Source organism: Pleurodeles waltl, chromosome 1_1, assembly GCF_031143425.1.
Source record: "Pleurodeles waltl isolate 20211129_DDA chromosome 1_1, aPleWal1.hap1.20221129, whole genome shotgun sequence".
NCBI classification, from domain to species: domain Eukaryota; kingdom Metazoa; phylum Chordata; class Amphibia; order Caudata; family Salamandridae; genus Pleurodeles; species Pleurodeles waltl.
Window position 1 is genome coordinate 288,862,905 of NC_090436.1, and position 12,584 is coordinate 288,875,488.

Genomic DNA, 12,584 nt, shown 5'->3' on the forward strand with positions numbered 1-12,584 from the left:
GCTGATGGGGGGGCCTGCCAGAAATATTACTGGAGCTAACGCTGTTGGACCATTCATGAAAGTTCAATGAGATCTTACAAGCATTCTTGGACATCATATCCTCCCTGGAGCCAAAAATAGATGCCTTTGGGATTGACATAGGAATTGACATCAGCCTCATGTGTGAAGACCATAAAAGATTGATGGACCGGGTGAAGGTCTCCTAATCTATGTTGGCTGTGCTCAGACCAGCGATTGTTGCAGCAAACTCTCATATTAAGTCTCTCCAGGAGGAGGTATGCTACCTTAAGAAGCGGGTTGAGGACCATGAGGGCCAGTCCTGTCACAATAATCTAAGGATCTGGGGCTGTCAGAACAGGCTGGCGGCCCTAGTATGAGGCCCTTGCTTGAGGAGTGGCTTTCCCAGACAGTACCGGGGGAACATTCTCCAGTGCGCCTCTGAGACTGGTGGTTGCTCATCTTAAACTACAGTGACCATATACTACAGATGGTGCATGCAGAGAGACCCTAGGCAGTAGACAACTGTGATCACTTTTCCAGATTATTCTACAGATGTTCAGAGACTGGGGCCTCTTTCTTGAAGGCAAAGAGGCAACTCTACAACCTGGATATAAAATATGCCCTGCAGTTTCCAGCCACATTAAAGATCATCCTTGAGGGTCACACCACCTTTTGTGCAAGTCCAGAGGAGGCATGGACCTAGGTCAAGCGCCGGGTTGTTGCTGCACTGCCAGCAGCAGTTGTGCCATCTGGCACTTGAAGAGGTGCCAAAGGCCCCAAGGCAGAGAACGGAAGACGGGCCCTACAGGCAGCCAGGGAGAGGGCCCAAGTGGTAGCAGTTACAGAGAAACACAGCTCATCCCTCCCCATCTTGTGGTCGGGCTGAGCGAGTTGACCATGCTGCAGCAGATAACAAACTGGCCCTGGCAGATGCTTTGATGTGGAGGGGACTTGCTCTAACCCCATGTCAGTGGAGGCCTTGCTTTGAATTGTCGATATTGGATTATTGTTCGGTTGCCCTCATTGTTTCCTCATGTCTGCCCTTGTCATGGAAAGGGCATGCTGGGCTAGGGGTACTGCAAATACTGTTATTACTTCCTTGGGTCGGCTGTGAGAGCCCCCAATAATAGTGATGGACTGGGCAAAGGAGCTCTTTATTGGATGATGCACAACTGCTGCACCACAATGAGCCCTGCATTGTGCCATTAGTAAACCCCCCTTATAAGATTGTATTCTTTTTCATAATACTGCCACTGGCCGGAAGCCCATTGGCGCTATGGTCTGGGAGAGGGTACTGGGATGTTGACTATGTTTTTCTTTGTTTTCTTCATGTTTATGTATTAACTAGTGTGCATGTCCCGGAGATGTGGTTGGTCACTTCGGGGTGGTACAGCAGCAGGAGAGGGTACATCTCCAGAGTTAGAATTATACTGCATTGACAATGCCAATCAATGATCATTCGGATGGGACATAATACCAGCTTATGACTTCAAATGTTCTGGGCATGGCCAGCTATGTCAAATAGTATCACCTTCATCAATATCTAAGGAGGCAAGGGCGCATGCTGCCCTATGCCAGGAGACCCACCTCTCCTCTACTGGTCTGGAAGGAGTGTGCAAAAGATGGTGTGGTATAGTGTTAGGTGCAACTTACTTTAGATAAGCCAGGGGTCCTGATTGGGTTGCTCCAGATGTGCCTCTTTCGGTGCTGTGCACAAAATCCAACCAAGAACGACAATATGTGTACCTGAGGGAGTATATATGGGTTCCCCATCTCCCTTGCATCCCTTGCAGCCAGGCACCCTTTCTTAACTCCTTGACCCCCGCATTGCTGTCTGATACACTGACTCCATGCTACTGGAAAGGGAATTACATCTGGGACCCAGATGTGACGTTAGACTGTTCTCATTTACCGGTCCCTAGCACACAGTCTCTCTTCCTGCTGAAGCACCTGCAACAATGGGAGGCCAACACCCAACTGATGGCAGCTTGGCGCAGTCTACACCCAACTGGTAGGAAATACTGCTATTAGTCAAGTTTGCATGACTGCCACACCATGTACGATTGAGCCTATTGCAGCCCAATGCACTTTCTAAGGTGATGAGGACTGAATATCTTGGACAGACTTCTGACCACAATCCATTTCAGCTCTCCTTGTCTTGGTGTCAGGAATGGCCATGTATACCCACATAGCATCTACCTGTAGAGAACCTGCAAGATGCAGCATTTCAAGCAACTCTTTCTGAGCACATAAACTTGCACTTTGCAGAAAATGGGGGCTCAGCTTCAGATGCCAGGATCAAATGGGATGCACTTAAAGTGGTTCTCTGAGGTCTGGCCATTAAAATGGTCTATTGCTCCAAATTAGTTCTGTGGCAAGAGTTACACTGCCAAGAGGCAAATATCAGGACACGCAAACTGCTGCTGCCCACAGACTGGGCAGCCACTATCCCATTGACACAGGTGAGGCTCTCACATGCTGCCACCTTAAAGGATCTAGGTGCCCTGGACTACAAAGAATATTTAGCCAGAAAGCATGCAGAGGGGGACAGGGTGGGAAGACACCTGGCCTGGCTAGTCCATTCAGATGAACTTAGGAAGCCAATTACAGCCATTCAGGATGTGGCAAGTACCTTAGTCAGTACACAGGAAGCGATGAAACACGTGTTCTGCTCATCCTACAGCACGCTATTCGCAGCTCCGGTCATTAAGAACATGTGAGCGTCTTGGCCGTTTCTTGAGACGCTGCAGCTCCTCTGGATGCCAGTATCTTACTGTGCAGGCTTGAAGGCCCCGCTGTCAGAAGATCAAATTTTGCAGGTGATTAAACAAATGGTGCTTGGTAAGACTCCAGGGGAGGATGAATGGCCAGTGGAATTGTATACTGCATTTGCCTCGCAGCTCACCCCACACTTCCTCCAGGTCTATGAAACAGCATATGAGATAGGGATACTTCCTCAGTCTCTGAGGGAGACAGTGCTGGTGGTCCTGCCAAAGCCAGAAAGAGATCCTCTGCTGCCAGTGTCCTATCGTCCCTTGTCCATTCTTAACACAGACTACAAGGTTCTGAGGAAGCTGGTAGCCAATTGACTGATACCTGTAGCCCAAAACTTGATTGATCCCAATCAAAATTAGTCTATACCTGGTTGAAACACCTTCAGAAACTGACATCATCTTTTCATGTTAATGGACTGGGCGAGTAACTATGGGGCAACTTCCTGGGTTGCCTCCCTTGATATTGAAAAAGCTTTTAACAGCCTGAAGGAGTTTCTCAGGAAGCTGGCTGTGCGACTGTGTTTTTCAATTAGTGTCTCCCTGCTCTACAACTCACCACTGGCCAGGAAAAAGAGAGGCACCATCATATTATTAATTTTTTGACATCGAGTTGGGCATTCGGCAGGGCCATCCTTTATGATGATAATCTTTGCACTAGCCATGGAGCCACTGGCATAAGCACTCTGAGTCAAAGGTCCGAACCGGGGTATCCGGGTCAGGGAGAGGTGGTATAGTCTTCCTTGATGCAGATGACACCCTAGTGTACTTTAGGGATGAGGTGAACACCAGCCCATGCCTCCTACACCTCTTTGGGAAGACATCAAGGCTCAGGGTAATCTGGGACAAATCTCAGTTTTTCCACCTCACAGTGACTACAGATGACCAAAGTCAGCATCTCCCCAACAGCCCCATCCCTTGGAGCTGTGACACCATTTAATGCTTGGGGGTGCAAGTGTATCACTTGGACACAGAGCTGATAGATGGCAAGGTAGTGAGAGCACTAACAATGATACAGAGTTCTATGCCCTTTTAGAGTAGCCTCCCGAACATTCCTATGGGTCTTACAGCCATTTCTAAAATGATGATGCTCATGAGGCTGCTCCATGTCTTCTCCACCATCCCTGCCTTTGTGACCAAGGGGTTCTTTCTGGGAATCCACTCACTTTTGATTGCATTGATATGGGTTAAAGGGAGACGCCGGGTGGCAGTCTCCAAATTGTATCAATTGTGCCGCAGCTCAGATGCAGTGGCCGGCATGCTGGCTGGTAGGTTCTGATATGTTGGAGTTGGGGCACTGGTTCAAGAGATCATCCTCACCAGAGGTGTTGCAGTGGTTGCTGGGCTCTGAGGTGTTGGTTCCTAGGGGAAAAGGTAACATCCTTATGTGTATTGATAGAGCCTGCTGGACCACCTACACCACCAAACGTCACTCTTGCATACGCTATACACTAGCTTTCGCCCCTCTGGGGGGGATGCCTGGTTGCACTGCGCTCCTTCTGTGACAGGAGGTAACCCAATGGACAGAGGCAGGCCTCACTACCTCGGGGGATCTATTCAATTACAAGGTTCTGTATACGTTCGAAGGTGTGGTGGAGGCCTATGGCATACCCGTGGGCTCCCTTCTGATCTATGCAGCACACACAAGACACCGGTACCAGGAGTGGTGTAGAACTCATGATGAGCTGGAGACCTCACACTTCTTGCAAACACTACTTACACATGGGGGGCAAGGTTGGCCATCACTTGCTTGTTTGGCACCTTACGTACGGACAATGCTGAGCCACTTCAATTATTGAAAACTTACTTGGAGAAAACACTAGACACACCATTTAAGGATGGATAATGGGAACAATGCATAGGAATGGCCAAAACTTTCTCTACCAATACTAGACTTAAGTATATACAGTTTATCTTCCTGCACCCTACTTATCTCACCTCCACAAGGACAGCACAGATGAATCCAGGGATTGGGGATTCCTGCCCCCGCTGTGCATCTACTGAGGCAGATTTTATACATATAGTGTGAGTGTCCCTCTATCAGTATCTACTGGGATGAGATACTCACCCATACTTCAGAGGTATCAGGTTCCCGCCTGCTGAAGGATGCACTGCATTGTCTGCTTGGGCTAATCACACACACTGTTTAGAGTAAACCCCTCAATATCTTTGTAGACCTGGCCCTTGTTCTCGCCAAGAGGTGCATTGCCATGGGTTGGAAGTCTCCCTTTCCTCCTCCTATACAGCTATGACTAATTGACCTGTGCTCTGGGATACTGGCTAAGCAGGATGAGCTGCATAGGCTGACTCTGGGACATGGCGGACCGGCCAGGCACTCAGACTGGTATCAGTACATATCTCTAGTGGAGGACAAATCCAATGGGAGGCCACCCTTAACTCTAGTCCTCTTGAACTACCCTTCCATTGTACACAGGGGTTTGTCTGTGCCAGGGGGGCTATATGTCTCTGCTGTGGGCTCCTCTCACCAGCGGCATGGTGCCAGCCCTCACCTACTGATTAGTGCTATTTGTCACACTATTATACACCACTCTGCCTTTCATATGCCTATTCACTTCTGGTGCCCCTGGCTGACCGTTTCCCCACCTCTTCCCCCTGACGCCCTATCGGGGTCCCCCTCTGCCAAGGCACACCAACATTACCATTGCAGATAGTGTGTGGGATTTCCCTTTCCCCCATGGATCTGGCCTATACATGCTCACTTTTAATTGGCATGTAAGTTTATTGTTATTGGATGCCTGAAGACAGCAACTGAAAAAGTTTACACATATTATTTTTAATTGAAGTAATTCTTGTATGTCGGTATTATACTTTAACCACACTCAACCCCATAACTGTGAATGCCAGACACTGTAAAAAAGTGCTGAAATTTATTTATGCCAAATGTCTATGCATTTTGAAAATTCCAATAAAGTCCTATTGAAAAAAGAGGTGTCTCTAGTGGGGTTTGAGAGAAATTAATCTCTTTATTTGTACCTCTTCTCATGCTGGCAGGTATATATCGTAGGTTGTGGGGAGAAACTGCCCTGTTTCTTGAGATAAGTCTCTGGCATGATTACTCTGCATAGCATAGAGTGTAGAGAGACTGACCTTTCTTCTGTGATGTGTCTCTTGGATAATGCATGTGCAAATTAGGGCATGTGTAGTACGCTGTACACAAAGACAGAGCTCTGTGCCAAAACCTTTCTCCAGAGCGAGTAGCATATATGGTAAGATGTGCAAAACAACTGCCCTCCTCACCAGCAGACAACAGTGTGTAGTATACTATGAGGATGCATTGCCTCTATAACCAAAACTTTCCTCTTGTATAAAAATCTTTATGCTACAGTTGGAAGAAGGAGTCATCTCTCTATAGTACCTTGACATATATATAAATGCAGCAGAACAATTACAGTCAACATTAGAAGACTGTAACATATTCAAATCTTCAAAAGCTATTAAGGAAAGAAATCAGCAGTAACTTTAAACATTTTATTAAAATAACAATTTAACATCATAAACAATAACAACATTAGTAAACTGCAACAACAACAGCAAAAAACAACAAGCTTTATAAACTATTTATATTGTTCCTTTCCTCTTCCTACTAGTCAGTAATACCTCCTACCCTTTTGCTGGTTGTTCTATTTTAGGGTTCAGCCCACCAAACCACTCGCCTTTTTTGTTTTTAACACCTTAACCTCCCTTTACCTCTGGCCTGCTTTGTACTCCACAAGACTCCTTTGCTGTACCTTGAAGAATTGCTTTGCTTCTTGGAGCCTGCCTTGAACCTTCGGATGCCTGTCCTGCTGCTTGATCCCTGCTTCTCCAACTGAGCACAAGTCTACCAGAGTGACTCAAAGGGCGAGTTTGCTGGCCTCCTGTTCAAGACCACAGGAACATAAGAGGTCCCCACCATCTTGAACCCCCCCACCTGGACCGAACCTGAATGAGTCCTAACCTCCCATATCGTGCCCCTCCAGTCCTGGACCCTTGGTGGTGGTGCTAAAGGTGCCCAGATAGCCAAAAATCCAAACGCTGGGAGATTTTGGCTAAAACTGCTCTCTGAACTGAAGGAAGACCGGGACCAACGGGATGAACTGGTGCATCACCAGTTGGCCTGACGCTGCAACTGCTCCCTCTACTTTTTCTCTGCAGCAGCAAACCCTGTTCAGTGGTCCTTTGCTAAAGGGGGCTCTGGCCTCCTGGAATTCTCTTCAGCTAGAGATCCCTGCCTAGTTCTACTGGAGATTTTTGACTTCCATAAAGTTGACTAGGTCTATATGTAGAAAACTTCATCCCGACAATGACACTCCCTCCTTGAACACTGCTTACAGTCTTGCCCAGAAGACCTTTACCTTCTCAAAATGTTTCCTTGAAAATTGTTTTAAGTCTGAAAGTAGCTCCCAAACAGGCCCAATCAACTTTTTGTATTGGATCCATGCTCCACTGATGTAGACCATATTTTTCAACTTTGACCCAGCATCTCATAACTAGATGCAAGGGATTGGCACTAGTTTTTACTACAAACTTTGAAAATTATCAAATAATTTATTACAAATTTCCTGGATCAATGTGGGAATTTATTTGGTTTGTGTCATCACTTTATTACTGTTTGTGTACTGCATGAATAGGTGACACGTGGCCTCTAAGTTAAGCCTGGATGGTTTTTGTGCAAACCTACCCAGGGTTAAGCACAGTTTATTTAGTGACTTTTTGTGGTTCACTCTCCCATGCACTGTGCCTGTTGCTTGACCATGGCTAACACCACAGTGAACCAAACAACCCTATTTCTTACACCTCCCTTTACCACTACCCAACCTTAGGCCCTGAAACCCCCTTACTTTTCTTCCCTACCCATCCCGTAATCCCTTCTTTTTTGACATGATAAAGGATCTGGTTTAGAGGTTGGCAGATGGTTTCTCCCGCACAAACGTGACTATTATCCCATCTGCCTTGTTTCAAGTGTCATAAGATATATTATGAAATTGTATTAAGGCAAATGGGATATCCATCACATTTGTGATGGAGTAACCCATCAACCAAACTCTAAATCAGGCCTTATGTCATTAAAAAAAAATAGTTACATGTGTTATGAAGTATAGCAGGGTACTTACCTGAATGGTACTAACCTGTATGGTGAAGTCTTACAGGGTAAAGACCATGGGGTAAAGACTGCATACCATGTACCTTATTTGCCAATAGCACCAGAATGAGACTACATCGGTGTGAAAGAACAAGTTACTCACCTTCTGTAACACTCTATCAGAGACTTTATCTAGCTGCAGATATGTCACCTTTTGAATAGTCCCCGGCATCAGACTAGAAGCAAAACTTTTATTGCAGTACCTGTGGATCCGCACTGATGCTGTTCGGCTCTGGAAGTGACATGCGTGGCCTATTAGGATGCACTCCCACACATTGACATCAGTTGCTCTTGAGGCTGTCCACACATCCAAATGTAGAGCCCCAAAAGCAAATTGGTATTTATCAGTGTACAGGTTCCTAAATGTATGATCTTGATAATAGGTAGGGTCCAATCACAGAACGTGGAAGATGAGTAATCCGTAGCTAGACACTGTTTCTAGCAAAAAGAGCAATACCAAAGGTAAATAACTTGTTCTGCTGATAGAGACGTCTAGCTGCAGATTGCGCACCTTTTGAATAGATACCAAAGGATTACTGATTTGATGCCAATGTTGTGGTACAGCTTTGGCCCTGGGGAAGTGGCCATGCAAGCCTTCTGGAGGCTGCTTCTTTGCCAGTGCATTCCAGATCTTAATGCAGAGCACAATCCAGCAAGCATGAAATATTAGTCTTCTGCACAGCTTTGCCTTTTTTTCTCCAGCTAAGCCCACAAAGAGCTGATCATCAACCCGCTTGCCTTTGGTACAATCGATGTAGAAGCTGAGTGCTCTTTTGGGGTCCAAGTGATGGAATCTCTCCTCCTCCTGAGAAGTGTGCGGCGGAGCATAAAATGCCAGCAGAGCGATGGTTTGACCGGTGTCACAACTTTCATTAGAAAAGTGGCTCTTGTTCGCAGAACAAGCTTATTGAGGAAGAAGGTGATGTATGGTGGAAGAACAAAGAGACTCTGAACCTTACTCACACCCTGTGTAGATAATGGCAATCAGGAACACAGTTTTAATGGTAAGAAGCCGCAAAGCACAGCTGTGATGAAGCTTAAATGGAGTACACATAAATGAAATGAGGACAAGACTGAGTTCCCAATGGGGCATCGCAAACAGAAAAAGGGGAAACGTATTGTAGCCTTTTCAGAAATCACATCACAAATGATGATTTGAACAAGGAGGGCTGATCTGGCAACCGCATGAGGGTGGAGAGGGAGGGAGAAGGTTTGGCCTGGATGGGGTCAACCTGGGGAGTGCTGAACCAAACCACAAATCTGTTCCAATGACAGGCATATATACTTTCAACCAAGGGATGCTTGGCTGCCAAGATGATATCAACCACCTCCAGGGGGAAGGTCAAAGGTGTTAAGCTGTCACGACTCAATTTCCATGCTTGAAGGTGGAGGTAGCGAAGGCCGGAATGTAGACCGATATCCTATTCTGCAACAGCAGGAAGGTCCTCATGGAGGGGCAGCCCATTCGGAGGACATATGCTCAAACCCAGTAGTTCAAGATACCAAACTCTCCATGACCAGTCTGGTATCACAAGAATGACTTGGGCCCAGTCTGTTCTGATCTTCTTGGGAATACACGCCAGGAGCTGTATCATCAGAAAGGAGTCCTGAGATTTACTCAAGGCAAAACACATCTTGAGTGAGAAATGCCTTGGAGACTCCAACGTGCTGACATTACATGTTTTCGTTGGTGGTGAACAGATTGAGCCTCTGAATGTAACTGCCACTTGTGATCTGCTAGGTGCTGAGGACTTTCAGGGAGCCCGTCAGGTGATTCGCCATGATGAAAATACTGTGGTGATCTAGCCATTTCCAGAGGTGCAAGGTCGCCTGGCACAGAGTCTGTGACTAAAAGCCACCCTGTTTGTTGCAGTACCACATGGTGGTGGTGTTGTCCACGAGCACCTGTACCAGCCCCCCATGATAGATTAAAGGAAGGCTTTCAGCACCACGTAGATGTTCCTTAGCTTCAGAACAGTGACATGGAGCCGGGACTCCACCGGAGACCAGAAGCCTCTGATATCCACCTCTCCCAGATGGCCGCTCCAACCCAGAAGCTATGCATCAGTCACCACTTTCAGGTATGGGGTCTGACACTGACTCAACAGCAGTCTAGCAACCACCGCTGCACATATTTTGCCGCTTCCTCTGAAATCTGCATGTGGTCAGAGAGGTCTCCCTGATGCTGGGCCTTCAGTTCCCACTGAAGAGCCTGCATGTAAAACCTGGTGAGCTAAACCAGCAGGATGCAGGAGACCATCAAGCCAAATCTCAGGGTCAACCTCACTGAAATCCAGGACCAAGGCTGAAAGATTGGGATCATAGCCTGAATGTCCTGGACTCTCTTTCTCTGGGGAAAGGAGCACAACCGAACCCTCGCCAGAACGAAGGGGATATCTCAGAAGGATTCAGGTGTGATTTTAGCACTTTGATAGTGAACCCCAAAGATGACAGGAGGTTTGTTGTAGTCTAGAGGTGGTTGGTGACTGCCTGGGGTGAGCCTGCCTTCATCAGCCAGTCATCTAGGGAGAAGAATAACTGGCCTCACTGACCTCCAAATGTGTGCTGCCACCATCACTTTGCTCTTCACCCACCGCGAACCACAGTTAGTGCCAATGGGTTGGCAGGACAGGAATATGGAAATAGGCATCATGCAGATCAACGGCACCATCCCGTCTCTCAGGTCAAGCGCAGGGAAGACATAGGCCAGACTGAGAAGTTTGAACTTCACCTTCGGGAGGATGGTATTGAGAGTGTGCAGGTCTAGAATAGGCCAAAGACAATCATTCTTCTTGGACACCAAAAAGTAGCGGGAGTGACAACCACATCCTATTTCTGGCACCAGCACCCTCTTGACAGACCCTTTGGTCAAAGGGGCTTTCATTTCCTGCCTCAAAATGGAGAAATGGTCCTCTGTCAGTAGCTGGGGTGACAGTGAGAGGTGTGGCAGGGAAGAAAGGAAGGGTACAGCATAACATTTGAGGATAATTTGCAGAATCCACCTATTTGATGTGATCTCTTGACAACCAGGACAGAATTGGTGAATTCTGCCCCCCACCAGTTGGCTGTGACCCTGTAAGGGTACACTGAAGAGGTTTGATGGGTGGGGCTGCAGGGAAGGGTGGATTGAGCGGTATGCTGACCTTGGGGTTGGTGGGCACCACAGCCTGTCTGGCCAAACTACTGGTTTCCCTGCTGGGGAAGGATATGCTATCGTAAGGAGCGCCTCATCCAAAGCAACAGAAGAATGTTGAGAGTGCTGCTGGCAAGACTGGGTAGAAAGGCCCAGAAAGTGAGCAGTAGTCTTTATTTCCTTGAAACAGGCAAGGACAAAATCAGCATTGTCTCCGAACAAGAGTACCATCGACCGTCATGTTCAACAGGGAGGACTGAACATCGCCCGAGAACCCAGTTGATCGTAGCCACTAATGGTGATGAATGGCAATGCTGGTGTCAATGGCCCACCTGATGGAGTTAGTGGTGTCCAAGCCACAATGACTTGTCAACTTAGCTGCATCACGATCATCCTGAATGGCCTGTGACAGAACTGGATGAAGTTTATCAAGAACATGCACCACCTCCATGGTGGGAAGGTGGAGGTCAATGGCTTCAGCTGCCCTAAACATAACCATGACGTAGGCTGCAGATTCTTCTATGGCTGGGCCAGGAGGAGAGAAATCAGCTGACTCTGGGAAAGTGTCCAGCCAAATAGCATCTTGCAAGTCCTCATTCCAATTGTCACTGGCACGGGGCTGAGGAAACCCATCTCCCTGGTCCCAATTGTCATCAAAGTCTGTTCCAAAAAGAGAATGTGAAGTTTTGTTTGTCTGGTGGTAAAGCAAGTGCAGAAACATGGATCATATTTGGTTGTGACGTAGCTGGTCAAATTCAGACAAGCATAAAGTCAGCGTGGGACAATTGGGGCCACCTCTTTGGGTGGTGAAGTTGGCATCATCTTTGATGTAACCGGGCCCAGAGGAGTTATGGGAGTCGGGGTGGGGTCAGTACTGGAGCCGAGGGCAGAAGTGGCTTAGAAGGCCCAGCTGGCACCAAGGGCAAAACTATCGGTGCTAATCCAGGTTGTGAGCCTCTCATCTTCATTGGGCCCAAAGGCATGCCGGAGGGAGTCCTCAGAGATCTGAAGAGCCAGAGCATTGAGGCAAAACTCTTCAATCTGGCACTGTGTGGATGAAGGACCACGAAACTTGGTAGTGCCCAAAGCAGCTGCAGAATCGGGTTTGAAGTCGGCCAGCTATGGCACCACATGCACTTAATCAGGAAAGTGGGAATGGCACAAAGGAGCGGAACTCCGCTTTAACTTCATATGTTTCTTGTGCTTATCTGAGGATTTGGAACGCAACAAAGACTGGCCCCAAGAATGATTCTGTCAGCTCCAGGAAAGGGGCCGGGAATGAGCTTCAGACTTGGAGTGGGACTTCGAGCAGCCCATCGCTGAGTCTTTTTGCGCTTAGCAATGTAAAGTTTCACTTTGCGTTTCCTGATAGTCTTTGGGTTCAATAATGCACAGGAACCAGAGGTCTTGGCATCACAACTTGACTCCCAGATGGTGGGGTCTGTCACAGACATCTGTTTGCAATTGTTTCTACTGGACATAAAACCTGTCATCTTAGGGGGTGACATCCCTTGCACACAGTTGAACATTTGTTAAG